The sequence below is a fragment of the Ceratotherium simum genome, chromosome 9 (assembly GCF_057802395.1).
Source record: "Ceratotherium simum simum isolate JZ-2026a chromosome 9, ASM5780239v1, whole genome shotgun sequence".
Taxonomy (NCBI): Eukaryota; Metazoa; Chordata; class Mammalia; order Perissodactyla; family Rhinocerotidae; genus Ceratotherium; species Ceratotherium simum.
The window spans coordinates 76,509,562-76,528,438 of NC_141908.1; the positions used below are offsets into that span (position 1 = coordinate 76,509,562).

At 39.0% G+C, this 18,877-nt stretch overlaps 1 pseudogene across 1 annotated transcript in view; it reads left to right on the top strand.

Moving 5' to 3' along the window:
- The first annotated feature begins 1,486 nt into the window (after positions 1-1,486).
- Positions 1,487-18,877, top strand: part of LOC106800124 (shugoshin 2-like) — a 30,759-nt pseudogene continuing 13,368 nt past the window's right edge. The window contains exons 1-5 of the transcript XR_015553250.1: positions 1,487-1,610; positions 4,572-4,706; positions 6,527-6,702; positions 7,534-7,611; positions 14,702-14,787. The product of XR_015553250.1 is annotated as a shugoshin 2-like (transcript). The remainder of the gene's footprint in view (positions 1,611-4,571; positions 4,707-6,526; positions 6,703-7,533; positions 7,612-14,701; positions 14,788-18,877) is intronic.

Here is an 18,877-nt window from a genome sequence, read left to right on the forward strand (position 1 = left end):
ATATGTTTTAGGTTTATGGTTGTGTATGATAAGAACTTACATTTTCAAAAGCTTTTTACAATTTAAAAAGCGCTTGGTTCTTTAAATTCTCTGAGATAAGATAACCAGCACTTTTTTTAGAGGTGTTGGTATTCATGTCTTGATAAATTTTTTAACCTCTCTTATCTCTGAATTCCGTCTCCCTTTTCTATTTGTTTTAGTTTTGACACTGTGGCTACAAAATGAGTCAGGAAGAAAGTAATATTAATGTATCTGAATGAAAGGGTCTGTTGATGGAAACCATCATAAAAATATTTTGGATGTTGTTATTAAGGTCCATTTTACAAATGAGGAAACAGAAGCTTGGAGAGATTGATCGACTTGGCCAAGATTAAATAACCATTAAATGGCAGAGGCATGACACGGTTCACTTAAAAAAACATACAACATGTATTGAGCATTTAATGTGTCAGGCTGGGTAAACAAGATATGGTGCTAGTTAACCCCTAGATAACCAGAAATTTCTATAACCAGTATATTACATTATAAACCACTATTATTGAGGTTTTTACTGCACTATGAACTGTAATTTTAGCAGCTGGCTAATCAATAAATACTTTTCTACTTACACAAGATTCATGTAGTCAGATCTCTTTGGAGACCGATCTTGAAATATATTAAACTAAAAGGTTTAGCTCAAAATCACGTTTTCCATCACTTGTCTAGATTCTCTAAAGTAAAATGGAAAGTTGTCATTCTCGAACGTCCCCAAATGAACAAAAAATCGACGAGAATATGAAGTTGACTGCTTCACTGTATAATCAATTATTAAAACCTAGATTTAACAAGCTATTTTCATTTTCAGTCTAATGGCATACAAAAAGGAAATTTTATTCTGTATAGTTTCTCCAAATTCTTTGTATAGATTATGAAAGTCATTTGTGAAAGGAAACTAAGCTAACCGACTTGGAACATAAAGTGAATAATATATACGTATTTTTTTATGTAGTTGTGTGTAATGGAAAATGCCATTCTTGTATATTTAGCTAAAACAGACCACTAGTACAAGACCTAAATACTGATGAGATAACAGGATTTTCACCGAAACTTCATTGCTGCTTTTCCCTCAGAAAGTTAAAAGAAAAGCGGGGAGAGCTTTTAAGTGAAAACTAAATAACGGTGCCGGCATCACAATGCAAAGAATGCAAAGAATGCAAAGATGCAGAAGAAATGATAAGATGTGGGCAGGCAGTCTCACAGTAACGCCACAAACAACAAAAACTTTCCCACAGACTTCAGGTGGCTGTCAAGCCTTTTAGACCTCTGATTGATAAAGGCAGTTTTGTCAAAGGAGCGTTTTCTTTTTCACCAACGCATCAGGAGACAGCGCGCCCCCTTCGCCCAGGCTGGGTCGCCCCGGCCCTCCTGGCCACACCCCCTCCAGTCGCTCACAGCGAGGTCCCGCCCCTTCCGCTCCCACTTCCTGGTAACCGCGCTCCTTTGCGCCGCCTTCTGGGGACCCGATTGGCTGATGTGGTGACCGCTAACGGCTGAGGAGTTTAAACCCGAGTGTGGACCGCGGGCGCCGAGCTCAGGGAGCTGGGTGCTGGTCCTCTCACGCGGAGAAGGCGGTAAGTCGGTGACCTGTGACGTTGGGCGCGGCCGCCCGGTTTCTAGCGGGGTCTGGGCCTTTCCCGGGCCGAACCTCCCGGCGCTGCCCTCCCGGGTCTCCGGTCCGCCGAGCCCCGCCGGCCCGCGGCCCCGCCCACCCCCCGCCTCCGGTGGCCCGGAGCGCGGCCCCGGCCCCCGCGCCGAGGGCTCGCTGGGGGGTCCCTCGGTGGGTGTAAGTCAGATTTGAGCGCCCGGCTGGGGGCGGGGTGAGGGGGGCGAGCCGCCAGTTAGAAGGTCAGCTCCTTGAAGGAAGGGCTTTCTGTCTTGTGACTGCTCAGCTCCCTGCTTTTGGAACGGATTCTAGCTCATTGTGAGCGCTCAGTGAACGTCTGCTGAATGAACCTTAGAGACCGCCTTCCCAAGTTCTTGAAGGAGCCCTCGCCTTTGGAGCGCTCGTTAGAAGGGAGGCTGGCCGAAGGCGAAGGGGTGATGGAAGTCTGGGAAGAACTTAGAACTTGAACTGGGTCTTGATGTACAGGTAGGTTTTCTGTCGGGAATAGGGACGATTCGGGAGAGTTGGATGGGGAACTGAGGATGTCTGATTTAGAGATAGCTGCGATGCTGGCCATACAAGAGCTACAGAATACCAGTAAATAGGCAATGTTAGCGAGTGCTGACGGTGTGCGAGGGCCTGTACCAGGCACTGTACGTACATTGGCTCGTTTAGTCCCTACAGGTCGATGCCCTTATTTTCTATAATTTCATAAGTCTGGAAGTTGAGACTTGGAGATGTTAAGATCGCCTAGCTATGAAATGTTGGAACTGGGACTCCAATATAGTCCCAACCACTATTTATAATACTTCAGTCTCTATATGGCACATCACCCCGGAATGGTACTCCAGGGGCCTGGCTTTGGCTCATAAAGTCTTACTTGGTGAGGTTGTTATTGTGGAGGGTAACAGGGCAGTGTTCAGGAAGACTTTCTGACTTCTAACAAGAGCGTTTGTGTGAGTGACTGATAGTGCCATTTATTAATTCAGGGAACTAAGAACCAACTTACTGGGGAGGGCAGCTCAGCTGTGGTTTCCTAATTAGTAAAATGAGATTTGATCTCCCTGACAGGACTTTTTGGGAGATGGACTAGATTTCTATGGATCCCTTTCAGGTGTGTAAGATGCAACAGTTGGCATGGAGTTTCTGTGTGTGGCTGTGTTCTATTATCTATGGAATAGATGGTGATCTTCTTTGAGTTTACTTAAAGTGTCCTTTTGGCAAAACTTTTAGAAGAAGCATGGAACCTTAGTATGGGAAGCTTCCTAGTTCAACTTCTTCCCCATTGCAGAAATTTCTTCTAAAACCATCTTTCCATTATTTGCTTGACATTCACAACATCTGTTCAACACTTTCAAAGGAGATGCATTCCAATATTGGGCAGTTTTTACTGTTTGCAATTTCTTCTATTTATCCATAGGCATTTCTTCGACAGATGTTTATCCAGTAGCTGCTATGTGCCAGGCACTCTTCTAGGCACTGAGGGTGCAGCAGGAAACAAACTTGACAAAAATACATGCCCTCACAGAACTTAAATTTTAGTAGGAGAAGAAAGACAATAAATTAAGGAAATTTCGTAATTTTATGTTAGACATTGATAAGCCAATGTCAAAAAATAAAACAGGAAGTGAAACGGTGTCAGGTATGCAATTTTAAATAGTTTGGTCTGGGAAGGCTCACTAAGAAAGTGGCATTTGAGCAAAGACTTGAAGGAAGTGAGCAAACCCTGTGGTTATTTGAAGGAAGAGTTGATACAAAGGAAAAAAAGGAAGACAGAGATTCTGCAGTGGGAGGGAGCGTCCTGAGGTGGCCAGGTGGCTGGAGCTTAGTGAGCAAAAGGAAGAGTAGTGACAAGGTCAGAGAGGTACTGACAGGGAATTGGGGAAGGAGAGGGTGTCAAATTGGGTAGTACCTTCTAGGCCATTGTAAGGATTACTCTTGAGTGAGATGGAAAGCCACTGAGGGTTTTTAACAGAGGAGTAACATGAATTTACTTAAGTTTTACAAGGATAATTTTGGTTACTGGGTTGAGAATAGATACTAGGAGAGAAGGTGGGAGCAGGGACACCATTTAGGTAGCCATAGCAGTTGACGTACATGAGAGAGAACTGCCGCTGGATCAGAGTGGGAGCGGTAGAAATAGTGGTAAGTGGTCCATGTGGCTGTGTGGTGAAAGCTGGGCCAGCATGAATGATGATAGAGTGGGTATGAAATGTGGGAGAAAGAGGTTTCTGACCTGAGCACCTGGAAGGATGGAGTTGCCGTTAAGTGAGCTGAAGAGGAGCAGGTTTGGGTGGGGGGAGTTTAGAACCTGTTAAATTTGAGATGCATATTAGATGTCCAAGTTGGAGATGAGGAGTAGACAATTGGATGAGTAAGTTTGGAGTTGATTGAGGGTATAAATTTACAAGTTATCAGCATTTAGATTTAAAAGCCAGGACACTGGATGATACCCCCAGTGTATATGTAGATAGGCAAGAGATGAGGCCACACGTCTGAGATCTGGGGCACTCTAATGGTAGGAGATTAGAGAGCTGAAGAATAACCAGCAAAAGAGGTTTTGAAGAAGTGGTCAGTGAGGCGGGAGAAAACCCAGGAGAATATGGTGTTTTGGGAGCCAGCCGAAGAAGGTATTTCAAGGAGAGAATGATCTGATGTGAAATACTGCCCATAGGTCAAATAAAACAAGAACTGGGCCTTGACTACTGTATCTGATTTAGTAACATGGCAATTTAGTGACCTTAATGATCAATTTCCATACAGTAGTGGTGAGAGCAAAAACTTAATTGTCTTTGCAAATGCTTATGTACAAAAAAAATACATTATTTAAGTCATGATCGTTACTTTTTAGAATATATTTATCAGTTGTTGTTTTTTCTTTTATTCATCAATACTATGGTTTCTTTCTTTCTTTTTTCCCCCACTTCAGTGATGGAGTACCCAGTGATGGAAACTGGCTCACTTTTTCCTTCAGGAGTCAAGAGACATGGGAAAGACAAAAGAATTTCAAAGACTGCTAAGTTGAATGTTTCTCTTGCTTCCAAAATCAAAACAAAAATAATAAGTAAGTGCCATCAGTTTTAAAGAATACTCACCTTTTTACTTTCCCCTGGAGAAGTAATATAGTATTTGGTACTTTATCAAGTATAGAAACTGACTGAAATGACTATCTTGTTAAATGAGACTTTTTTCCCTGCTCAATCCTCCCTATTCCCCCAACTCCTATTAGTTGAGTGGTTATGGTGATTTACCTTCAGTAGTGACAGCTGAATTTTCAGGAGTGAGGCTGGGGTGGCCCAAGGCAGCTTCCTCATACACCGCAAAGAAAATACCCATGTGACATTTCTGGAAGAGAGCTAAAAGAAATGACAGATTGTTCTTCTAGCAATTGGATGATGCGTAATCTAGAGCTGGTTGGCCCAGTAGGGTGCCATAGTGGGTGATTTTATATCGCCAAAGCTCCTCAGGAGGGCACTGAGCACTTTGGAGATGGGGTTTCATGGATTCTGGAACTAGGATGTCAGAAGGGCAAAAAAAGGAAGTGGAAAAAACTCCATAACATAAATTTTCATTGCTTTTGAAAATTATCTCAAAGGTTCATCTCCGTCTTAGCAGGAGCCGTCTTAGCAGGAGCCGTCTTAGCAGGAGCCGGCAAGGTTTCTGGCTGATATAGCACCTGTGAAGGGTAATTGTGTGTGCTTTGTGATGTAGCCGAGCCTGCTGAGTGTCTTTAAATCATAATGTTGCTCCTACCCCAGCCTCCAGGGCTGTGGTAAATACTAGGCCACCTCCTGTAGCAGCTATTTCCTGTTCTCTTTGGCAGGACCATTGCACACCCACTGTTATGAAAGAATATACTGAGTTTGAGGAATGCAGCAGGAAGTCCTAAACTGTTTCTAGTCTGTTTCCATTTGCTATGTCAAAGGTGGCTATCTAAAACTACTTTCTGTGCCAAAGATAAAGTTTGTTTTTGGACCCTGTTTGTTAGATGCCCAAGCTTTCCCTGCATATTTAAAATATATTATTACTTTTATAAATGTGTTTTACATACACTGTACTTTTATTCAGTAAATATGTTATTGAATAGTGGCATGTAAATCAAGAAAAGATAATTACGCTAAGTGTACTAAGGGAACATACTGTATTCAAGGTGAGCTTTACCAAGGAAGTCACAATAAAATTTCTTTGCTAACGACAGGAAAGCATTTCTGATTTAAATTATATTTACATAGCGTTTGTAAAGAGAAGACGTCAAGTTTAGATTGCAGTAGATGCCTAAAAATAAAAGGTAGGGTATTTGGAGTGGAGGTCGAAGATCCCACAGGGTTTAGCTGATCTGTCCAACATTGTAGTAAGTATGCTCCCTTTCACTCAAGGTTTTGAAAAATGGACTTGAGGAGCATTAACTAATTTGTTCAATTCTGGAGCCACGGAAACTGGCTTTAAAATTTCCACAGATTGGCTACGCTAATTCCTATGGGAGATCTCAGTTCTGGCTGCGGGATCAGCTTCTCCATTCTACCTCCTAGTCAAAGGTAGGAAGGAAGGCAGGGCAATAGTATCAAGGTGTAGTTTTTGTGACTGATCTAATTACCCGGAATGCAGTGTCTCTACTGGAGTCCTCTTGTTCCCAACTCTGCAGTCACAAACATTCTGCATTTCTCACAACTCTTATTTTTCATCTTCTATCTAGATTTTATTTCTTCAGCTCCAAACTCTGGGTACATTTTTTTTCAAAACTACATCTATGGTGTCATTCTGTTCTTTTCCAACCTTTAGTTAAAAGTTATAAAGTGCAATTTTGTCTAAAATAGTTTTATAAAGGAATCTGAAATTTTATTAAGGTATAGGTTCAATATTAACTCTCCTAAAATCTTTTTACAGACAATTCTTCTATTTTCAAAATTTCTTTAAAGCACAACAACAGGGCATTAGCTCAGGCTCTTAGTAGAGAGAAAGAGAATTCTCGAAGAATTACAACTGAAATGATGCTGTTGCAAAAAGAAGTGGAGAAACTGAATTTCGAGAACACATTTCTTCGCCTAAAGCTAAATAATTTGGTATGGAAACCACATTATGTTTGAATTCTAAATTATAGCTAAAATCTTAACTATATTATTAAAGAAGCTCTAAAAATGTTTTTCAAATCTCTAATTATTGTAAAAAATTGTTGAAAGAGTGGACAGACTGTTACTGGGTAATAAAATCGGTGTCGTAAGTCTGCATTCTAGATGTGTACTTGTGACTCTGCAAACTAGTATAATACCTTGATCAACATCTGATTGCTTGTCATAAGCAAAACTTGGGCATTAGTACATTTTAAGAAGATGGGCATAGTTCCCCCAGTGAATTTAAAGGAGAGAGTTCCCAGAGTGTTGGTATTCTCCTTGATCCCATCATTTCACTGGCTACAGCCAAATAGAATGAAGATTATAGTTGTTGCATTTCCTTTCAACTTCCAACTCTGTCCACAGAAAGGCAGTAAAAGCCAATGATTACCCAGGCTGCAACTATAGATGTAACTCTAAAATGAGTGAAAATGAATTTAAAATGGAAAAATGACCTACTAGAAGGTTTAAATTCCTGGGGCTGACGAACTATGTTCACTTGCTATGTGATCTATTATTATGAGCGGATAGAAAAATGTTTGTAGGAAAATTTACAATTGATCACTCAAAAGCATTCAGAACGTGTGTGTGTATGTGTATGTGTATATATGGCTGTTTGGACTATACAGTATAGTACCTTCTTAGCTCAGTGTGATCTTAATTTTTAGCTCAATGTGATCTTGGTTATTTTCTAAGTCTTCTCAACTGATGGTATTCATAAAGGTATGGTGTAATAAACTCCATATCTTAATTGATTAAAAGGAATCTATTTTACATATACAGAATAAGAAGCTTATAGAAATAGAAGCACTCATGAACAATAACTTGATAACTGCAATTGAAATGAGCACTCTTTCTGAGGTAAGTAGAATTTATATGTAAGCAGAGTAATTTTTTAGCGTTACTGAGGATAATTGAGATTAAATAACATCAGAGTTAGAGATTCATATCTTAAACTTTGTGCAAAGGAATGACGATAATATCAGTTTTAACTGGCTAACAGCATGTTATTTGGTATAATCCATTGTTGAAATTATTATATAAAAATTAGATTTTGATTAAAACAGGATTAGACTGCTCAGTGGAATGTAATGGCCCCTAAATAGATTAAAAAACATAAAAGATATGAGTAGAAAGTTAGTATTTCAAACTAGGAAAGAATTTTTAGTATTAAAAAAAAAGATAGACACGAAAAACTATTTGGGGAAAAATACAGTCAGATCCTACTTTATACCATTCTCTAAAATAAATTCTAGATGGATTTAAATGTAAAAAAGGAAATCATATAAAATGAGAAGAAAATACAAATGAATTCCCATTAGGAAAGAGAGGCCGTTCTATACCTGGAAACAAAGAAACCATAAAGGAAGCTCTTGGTGGATTTTCTCAGGAAAAAAATTTTTGGAAGGCTAAAAATCAAAGGTAAATGGCAGACTAGGAAAATTAAACATGTGTCAGACAAAGCATTAATATTAGTAGTTAAAGTGCTCTTATAATCTTGCACGAGGAAAATAAAATCAGTAGAAAAATCAGGAATGAAGAAGGACCAAATATTAATGAAATTAACTCAAGTGTCTTAAGAGGAGAAATAATTGTTGTGAAGGAATGACTAATGAGAAGGAAAATATACGTAATAGATAAACTGAAAAAAGTTAATGAAGTCCCAATTTTACCTAAATTTCTTGATAGATTCTGGAGACAGTTTAGTGCTTCAGAGAGTAGCTTTGAAGTGGGATTGCCTATGTTTAGATCCCAACTCGGCTACTTCCTGGTTCTGTGACTTTGGCCTTGAACTCTTTGAACCTTAATGTCCTCATCTGCATGGTGTGGATAATGGTAGTGTATCTACAGAGTTACTGTAAGAGTTAACTGGCTAGTATGTGTCCTGGAAATAGGAAGAATGTGGTAAATGCTAGCTAGCATATTTTTTGTTGTATATGTATTTTCCTGTGTTTTTTAAATTCTCTGCAAATCTCTTTTTTAAAAAACTTTTTAAATTCATTTATAAGGCTCTTAAATGCATAGTCTTTGTGGTAAGAAGATATGAACTCTTGCAACCTGTGTGGTCAATGTTTAGCTCCTTTGTCATAATTTTTATAAAAGCTAGCCGAAGAATAGGTACTTTATGGTCTCACTTAATCCACATTTGGCTGAAGAGAGGATTTGTGTAAATGTCCCTGTGGAATAGTGTTCACATCGGGTGTAGCTACTAGCGTTATAAATGTGAGACCTAGGATAACCAGTGAGCAGAGGTGGACCTTACGCATTTATCACCCTCTAAGGAGAAGAGATGCTTTTCACTGGGTGGCTGGGTGCGGGGAGTCCAGGAGGGTGCTCTGTTTTGCTGGTCAGCTTACAAGGCAGAATTGAATTGCCCTGAATAAATTAGTAAGACTAGAAACAGGTATAGCAGTGGGGAGTGTAGAGTCAGTATAGGAATTAACTTGGAGAGTAAGAGAAAGAAGCTAATTGGCAGGATGTAGAAAGGAGGAGAGTCATACCAGCCATAGCTCAAGGAACTTTGGAGAACAGATAGCCCAAAAAAACTGGCTGTTGTGAGTTATGTGATGTAAAGCTCCTTTCCTCTATTGGTTCTCTAAAAAATCTTTGGTAAAGTCAGCATTGTTCCCACATGTTTTTTTGTGTGGTTCTCTTTGGAGATCAGCATCTGGATTGAGGAAAAGTAAAAAACAGAGTAAATGGATGCAGAAGCTGGAGGATGAAGGGACATCATAAAACTTTGAAGTCCACTTTCTTGGACTTCTTATTTAACAGAATAACTTTTGCATACCAAGTTTCACAATTGCTTTTCTTTTTAATTGAGGGGGCGGGGGGTGGATAATATAGACACGTGGTTCTAATACTAGAACAGTATAAGGAAGTATAGAATGAGGTCTCACACATGCTTCTGTTCTGCCACCAGCTACTTTCCTCTCCATTCTCCTCTCTTCTCCCCACACCTCATGCAGGTAACTGCTCTTGTTTGTTTTACATATAAATATTTTCTTTCTTACACAAAAGATAACATACTGTACCAACTGCTCTATGGCTTACTTTTTTTATGTGACGTATCTTGAAGGAAGATCTCTCATATGATCACAGGGAATGCTTCCTCATTCTTCTTAGTGCTGCTGAGGACAGATCTAGAGTGGACTTCCAGGCCATTGAACTGGGCTCCTGTCGATGGACATTTGGCGTGTTTTGCTGGTGGCTTGATGTTGGTATACACTGCCTTTTCCTCTTGCATTATTAATGTTTTTCCTCCCTTGGCATTATTCCCATTAGGACGCAGAAATGTTATCTCCCATCTTAAAAAGAAAGAAAGAAGGAGAACAAAAATAAAACCTCTTGCTCCACTCACACCCCTCACCCCAGCTATGCTATCTCATTTTTCTCTCAGCTTTATAGGGCAACTCTTTGAGAGAACGGTTCCCAGTCTCCAGTTTCTCTGGAAACTGCACCCATTGGGTGTTCACCACCACCCTGTGAAAACCACTCTTCTGAAAATTGACCTCCACTGTTGCCAGAACTCCGGATATTTGTGGTCTTTATGTTGATCTTCGCGTGACTTAGGATACCACACTCTCCTGAGTTTCTTCCTAACTTTCTGACTGTTCCTTTTTGGTCTGTTTGCTGGTTCCTCTTTATTTTCCAGACTCCTAAATTTTGGGTACCCCAGGACTCAGTTCTTGGAACTCTCTCTTCTATCTAGGCTAGTTTCCTAAATGATTTCATCCAATCTTCTGATTTTCATTGCTGTTAAATACTGATGACTCCCAAATTTGCATCTCCAGCCTGGCCATCTCCTCTGAACTCCAGACTAGACATATCCAGCTACTTACTTGGCATTTCTATTTGGTTGTCTAAGGGGCATCACAAATTTCACAATTGCCACAAAACAGTTCCGTCTGGAGTCTTCATCTCAGGTAATTACAACTCTATTTTCCTATTTTTTTCTCACACCCCGTATCCGATCCTTTATTAAATTCTTTTGGTGCCGCCTTAAAAATCAGTCCAGAATTCTGTCACTTCTCACAACCCTCACGGTCACCACCCATATCTGAGCCACCGTGATCTCTTCTCTGAATTGTTGCAGTGGCATCCCAGCTGGGGCTTCTTGCTTCTGCTCTTGCCCCCTATATTCTCTTCTTAGCATGGCAGCCAGTGATCCCGTTGAAAGGTTAGTCTCTGCTTAAAACCCTCCAGTGGCTTCCCATCACGTCTACTGCCTGGTGTTATCTGAACCTGAAACTCTGCTCTGTCTCTCCCCTCATCTGCTACTCGCCCTCCTGCTCTTGAACATCTTCTGTGCACAGGCCTCCTCCCACTCCCTCACACACAGACACGCTGCCCCCTCAGGGCCTTTGGACTCATTCTTCCTTCATGTGGCCAGTTCCCTGACTTCCTTCAAAGCGTCACTCAGAAGTCACTTCAGTGAAGCCTTCCCTGGCAACCCTGTATAAACCTGGATCCTTCCCCTCCCCTGCCGAAGGATTCGTGTTCTGCTTCCCTGCTGTAATTGTTCTTAGCACTTGACACTATATAACGTATAATTTTACTTGTTAATGGTTCATCCTCCCAGAATGTAATCTTCCTGAGTACAGGACTTTTGTCTATACCACAGCAATGTCTGGAACATAGTAGACGGGATAAATACTCTTAATACTTTGAATGGTGTTTCCTCCATTAAGAATGATGCTTGTGGTTTTTTTTTTAAGGATAAGGTACATATTTATCCTGTAATACTTCTTTTATTGAGCTTTTTGAATAAAAATAATGATAAATAGTGTAAAATATGTTTTTAGCACCTAGGGTGATGATCATGTGGTCTTTCCTTTTAGGTATGTTAATATGATGACTTTAAATTAGTAGCTTTCCTAATTTTGCATTTCTAAGATAAACCTCAGAAATGACTTGTTATTCTTTTAATGTGCTACTGAATTGTTTTGGCCAATATTTTGTTCGGGAATTTTTTATTGTTATTCATAAGTGAGGTTTCTTTGAAGTTTTCTTTTTGTATAGTCTTTAGGCATTGATAAAAACTTTATGTATATTAAACTCATAAAAAGAATTTGGGTGTTTTCCTTTCCCTATGCTCTGGAAGAATGATATAGTGTTAGAATTATTTTTTCTTTAAGGTTTGGTAGAATTCTTCTGTGAAACCATCTGGACCTGCGTCTGTGTTGGTGGGAATGGTAGCTCTTTGTTAACTTTATTTCTTCTGTGTGTATTGGTTTGCTTAGGAAAATTTCTTTCTCTCTTTCGTGGTCAGTTTTATTAAATTTTATTTCCTTAGAAAATTATCTGTCTCATCTGTGTTTTCAAACAGATTTGCATAGAGTTGACCCAGATTGTTTGTTATTCTTTAAATTTTGTCTGTGTTGTATATTCCCCCAGTAGACTAATTTCATGTATTTTGGCTTTTCTCTTTTTGTTTTTTTTTGCCCCCACTAGGTTGTTGTTATTTTTCTATATTTTTTGTTCTTTTAAAGCATCGTCTTTTTTATTTAATTTTGAGTTACACTATTTTGGTGTTTCAAACTTATTAATTTTGCTTTTCTCTTTGGTAGGAAGTCCTTTCTTGTGCTTTTCTGTGTTTTATTTTATTGTTACTTCTAACTTTGAGCCAGATACATATTTATTTTTTATTCGTTCTTAACTCTGTAGGTGAGGTGTCATTTCTCTCTCAATGCTCTCAAGACTTTTGTCTTTGTCTTTAGTTTTGAGAAATTTGGCTACGATGTGTCTAGGCATGGATTTCTTTGGGTTTATCCTTTTTGAAGTTCACTCAGCTTGAATATGTAGGTTGATTTCTTTTGCCAGGTTTGGGGCATTTTCTCCCATTATTTCCCCCAAACTTTTTCAGCCCTGTTCTCCTTCTTCTCTCCTTCTGGGACTCTGATGACATGAATGGTGTATCTTTGTTATAGTCCCACAAATCCCTGGCCCACTCGTAATTTTTTTCAGTCTCTTCTCTCTCGCTTAGATGCGAGCTTTATCGCTCTGTCTTCAAGTTCACAGATTCTTTTCCCTCTGTCCTCTCCATTTTGCTGTTGAGTTCATTGAGTTTTTAATTTATTTTGCTTATTGTATTTTTCAGTTCTAAGTTTCCATTTGGTTCTTCTTTACATCTATTTCTTTGCTGCGACTTTCTGTTTTTTCATTTGTTTTAAGCATGTTAGTAATTGCTTATTGAATCATTTTTATGATCGTTGCTTTAAAATCCTTGTTAGAGAATTCCAGCGTCTGTGTCCTCTTGGTGTTGGTGGTTGTTGATTGTCTTTTCACATCGAAATTTAGATTTTCCTAATTGTTGATGTGATGAGTTGTTTTTGATTAAATCTTAGACTTCTGGGGATTTTATTCTGAGACTCTGGATCTTATTTAAACCTTCTCTTTTAGCAGGCTTCCTCTGACACCATGTGGTGGTAAAGGGAAGAGCCACCTACAGCCAAGTGAGGGGTCAAAGTTTAAGTTCCCCACTCAGCCTCTGTTACACCCTGGGGCTGAGAGGTGTCTCCTAACTGATGGGTGGGGCTGGGAGTTCAAGCTGACACCACTCTGGCTGGGACAGGAGTGGTGCCTCATTACTTTTACGGCCTCCAGGGACACAAGGATGAGGGGAGTAATGAAGCAGGGGGAGGTTACTACCACTGAAGAGTGGTGAAAATCCTGGCTCTCTACTGGACATCGTATGTCACCACCTTAGAGGAGAGGGAGAGGGGCTCCTTGATATTAGCGAGTGAGGATGGAATCCAGAGTCCCCACGTGTTCTCCACTGACATTGCCGGGTTGGGGGATGCTGTCCCAGCTCTCCCCTTGGCCTTCTCTGATGGTACCCCTGGTTTGGAAGAGAGTTGCCTTGTTATAGCTTGGTGAGTGTGGAAGTCTAGGCTCTCCATTTGGCTTTGCACCTTTATCAAAAATTAGTTGACCACATATGTGTGGGTCTATTTCTGGACTCTCTTCTATTTCGTTGATCTATTTGTCTGCCTTTGTGCTAATACTATACTATTTCAATTACCATATCCCTCCAACTTTGTTCTTCCTTTTCAAAGTTGTTTTAGCTATTCTAGGTCCTTTGCATTTCCATATGAATTTTAAAATCAGTTTGTCAATTTGGCCATACCCCTGTTTGTATTGCAGGTTAGTGCTGTAATAGGAAAAGATGGTGGCATGTTGCCTAATTTTATGGTCTTTATTAAATAATTAAAATGTGTTCAGAAAATGTCAGAAAACTTAGAAAATACAGATAAGCAAAAATTTAAAAGATACATTAAAATCACCTAGACTTTGACTTCTAAAAGGTCATTTAAAAATATGTATTATGAGCAGCCGGCCCAGTGGCACAAGCCATTAAGTGCGCACACTCTGCTTCGGCGGCCCAGGGTTCGCAGGTTCGGATCCCAGGCACGCACCAACGCACCACTTGTCAAGTCATGCTGTGGCGGCGTCCCATATAAAGTAGAGGAAGATGGGCATGGATATTACCTCAGGGCCAATCTTCCCCAGCAAAAAAATAGGAGGATTGGCATTGGATGTTATCTGAGGGATGATCTTTCTCATACACACACACACAAAATATGTATTATGAAATCCAGTAGTGTATTATATAATATGTATGTAGACATGAGTGTGTTGCACATATATGTAGCGATATTGTATATGTGTGGGTATACACGTGTGTTTATTCCTATGCGTACAAGAAAGTTTAATAATATTAGTAGTGATTTTTAGTAGTGGTATAGTTAGTAGTGATTATCTTTAGATGGCATGATTAAGGATGAAGTATGTTTAACCTTATCATTGCATTGTTCTCATTCAACTATTGAAAGCTAATTAAAGAATTATTCTATTACTATTGGTGTTCTTGGTATTTCAATAAGAAGCATGATATAATGAGATTAGACATTTTGTTCCTTTTCATTTTCTTTGTTCTTTTCAAAAATAGTTCCATCAGAGTTCCTTTCTACTGCCAGCTAGCAAGAAGAAACGGGTTAGTAAACAGTGCAAGTTGATGCGTCTTCCGTTTGCAAGGTAATTGCTTCAAAACTTGGTTAAATGTTGACTTGCACACTTCTGCCTGAATTGGGCTTTAAATAGTTTTTATTTGGTCTGCTTCCTTTAAACACAGAAAACCATTTAAAAATAAATAATGAAATACTTGTTAACATTTTGCTGGTAAAAGTGATTGAACACATACGCTGATGGAATTCAGTTTTAAACTTTGAAATATTCTTCAGCTTTGCTATAGACTCTAGAGAAGAAGGAGGCACAAGTGGATCTTTCGTAATGCAGGTTTGAATTACAGTGGTTCAAAGTATTTAGGTCTTTTTTTTTTTTTTTTGTGGAAGATTGGCCCTGAGCTAACATCTCTTGCTAATCTTGCTCTTTTTTTCCGTTTTTCTCCCCAAAACCCCAGTAAATAGTTGTATGTCATAGTTGTATATCCTTCTAGTTGCTCTATGTGGGATGCCGCCTCAGCATGGCTTGAAGAGCAGTGTGTAGGTCCCCTCCGAGGATCCACACCGGCGAACCCTGGGCCACAGAAGAGGTGTCCCTGAACTTAACCACTACTCTGAGACCCGTATTTAGATTTTCATATGACACAGTCAGTCTGTGTGTGTTATGCGCTGTTTGCGTTTCATCACCCTGTAGTTGCCTCCTGAGGTGGGAATGAGATGGTTTGTGGTATTTGCTACAGGCTGTGTCTCCAGGCCTCCAAGTTCACTTACCCATCAATTCAGTGATCAGGTTCATCTGTAGGAGATGTAGTAGAACTCTTCAGTTCTTTTCTTTCTTTTCCCCCCGGGTCACCGCCGGCCTCACTGTTTTCTACTGGGGAAATCTGATAACTGTTTGTACCTTTATTATCTTGCATACTGCTCCAGACTTTAAAATGAACTTTCATCATTGCTTTCTCCTGACCCAAATTCCCATTTCTTGATTAATTTGGTTGTAAGTCATAGTAAACACCCTATTTCAAACCTGTCCTTTTAAAGACAGTCACTGAGGTCACAAAAGGTAAAATGACTTAATGAATTAATGTTATTGACCAAAATTCTCTTGTCTCTTTTAGACAATGTATTTCTTTTCTATAATTTATAGATTTAATGCTTTTATTCAAGTGGACAAGCAAATGCACTTATATATTGAAATGCCATCTGTACCATAGTAAAAAATTCTTATGTCTTAAATCTACTGTGTCACTTTGTATTCCTTCTAGTTTGTTGCATTGTTTTGCCTATTATGCTGCACTAGCACCACACTCCACCAGTACATTTTAACTGCTGTAGTTTTAAAATAGTACACTTTGTTGTCTTCTAATCTTTTACTTAGATCTTTTTCAAGAATATTTTGGCTGTCGTGCACGCATTGTTTCATACCAATGTCATACAAATCAAATGTCCACATGCCTTCCAAACAATTTTATTGTATTTTTTAAGTAAATTTTTGTTTGAAGTATAATATATGTATTAGAAAAGTGCTTTAGAGCATGGTGAATTTTCACAAAGAGAACACTGTTGTATAACGAATACCCAGATCAAGAAACAGAATATGACCGGGACCTCAGATACCACCTTGTGCCTCTTTCTAGTCTCTACTCACCACCCACCCAAAGATAAATATTATCCTGACTTCTAGGTTAATCTAATAGATTACTTAGTTTTGAACTTCATAGAATTATATTGTTTAGCATGTATGACTTTTGTCTCTGGCTTCTTTTGCTCAGCATTGTGTCTGTGAGATTCATTCCCATTGTCATATGTAGTTGTAGATCAGTCATTCTCATTGCTGCATAGTACTCCATTGTATGATTATACCACAATTATTCATCCCTCTGATGGTGAACATTTAGTTTTTTTTCTAGTTTTGGTCTATTACAAATAGTGCTGCCATGTATATGCCTTTTGATTAATGTATGTACACATTTCTGTTGAGTATATACCTAGGAGTAGAATTACTGGATTTACATATATTTGGCTCTAGGAGAAACTACCAAACAGTTTCCTAAAGGGGTTATACCAATTTACATTCCTAGCAGGAGTACATGAGAATTCCTGTTGTTCCATATCCTCAACAGCACTTGGTATTGTCTTTTTCATTTTAGACATCTTGGGGTGTGTGTAGTGGTATTACATTGAGGTTTTAATTTTAATTTCCCTGATGACTGATGAAATTAAGCATCTGCTTATATGTTTGTTTTCTTTCTATTGGGTTGTCTTATCAATTTTTTTATACATTTGCAGGAATTCTTTATGTATGTTGTGTGTAAGTTCTTTGTGTATTACAAATATCTTTTACTCTGTGGCTTGCCTGTTCACTCTGTTAATGGTGTTTTTAGGTAAACAAAAGTTCTGTATAAAATCCAATTTATATGTTTATATAATCTATCTATCTATCTATCTGTCTATCTATCTATCTGTCTATCTCCTACCCCTTATGGTTACTAGTTTCTGTGTCCCTTTAAGAAAATCTTTACTAAATGCAAGGTCATGAGGTGTTCTCCTGTGTTTTCTTTTAAAAGCTTTATTACTTTCCCTTTCACATTTCACATTCGCATTCTTCATTCTACTTGGAATTTTAGGTATAATGTGAGGAAAGGGTCCTCATTTTTCATTTGGAAATCCTATTGACCTTGCGCCATTTATTGAAAAGGCCATCCTTTCCCTGCCTCATTGTAGTGTCATCTGTATCATCAATCAAGTGACTGGCTGTGCATGGGTGTGTTTCTGAGCTCACTGTTCTCTTATATGAGTTTTTTTGTCACTACCACACTAAAAGACTAGGTCGGTGATAAGCCTTGATATTTGATAGTAAATCTCCTTTTTATTCATTTTTTTGTTCTTAAATATTATCTTGGCTATTCTTGGCCCTTTGCGTTTCCATGTGTATTTTAAGGTTTTTTTTTTTGTGAGGAATATCAGTCCTGAGCTAACATCTGCCAATCCTCTTCTTTTTGCTAAGGAAGACTGGCCCTGGGTTAACATCCATGCCCATCTTCCTTCACTTTATATGAGACACTGCCACAGCATGGCTTGACAAGTGGTGCGTCGGTGTGTGCCTGGGATCTGAACCGGCGAATCCCGGGCTGTCGCAGCAGAGTGCACACACTTAACTGCTTGTGCCACCAGGCCCGCCCCTCCATGTGAATTTTAGAATCAGCTTGTCAATTTACACAGACAGATGCACACACGCACACTGTCTCTCACTTCTGGAATTTTGATTGGGGTTACATGGAATATAGTTCAGTTTGGGGGAAATTGACATTTTGTAAAATTGAGAGTTCCATCCGTGAACATGGTATATCACTGTTTATTTAGATATTATGTGTGTTCTCTGAATGTTTTGTAGTTTTTTGAATAGAGTTCTTGCACATCTTAGATTTATTCCTACTTACTTGATATTTTTAGTGATACTCTGAATGTTGTTGGTTTTTAAATTTCACCTTCTTGGTGCTAGTATATAGAAATATAATTAAGTTTTTAATATTGACTTTGTTTCCAGTGACCTTGCTGTTAATTTTAATAGTATATCTGAGGTGGGGTTTTTTTCATTTTCTATGGATATAATTTTATTATATGTGAATAAGGACAGTTTTCTTCCTCCCTCGCTTCAGTTAAAAGACTTTTATTTTTTTCTTACCTTATTGCAGTGGCTACTTCTTGTTCAGTAATGAATAAAAGTAGTAGTAGTTGGCATTCTTATTGTGTTCCCATTATTTAATTTGTTTGCTCTTGGGTTTTTGTAGATTCTCCTTATCAGAATAATGGCTGTTGAATTTTATCAGATGCTTTTCCTGTCACTGTTGAAAAAATAGTACTTTTTTCTTTCTTTTTCTATTAATGTAATGAATTATAAAAATTGATTTTTAAAAAAATTTTTTTTTCCCCTAAAGCCTCAGTAGATAGTTGTATGTCATAGCTGCACATCCTTCTAGTTGCTGTATGTGAGACGCGGCCTCAGCATGGCCGGAGAAGCGGTGCGTCGGTGCATGCCCGGGATCCAAACCTGGGCCGCCAGCAGCGGAGCAAGTGCACCCAACCGCTAAGCCACGGGGCCGGCCCTAAAAATTGATTTTTGAATGTTAAACTGCCATTGCATTCCTACAGTGAACTGCTCCTGT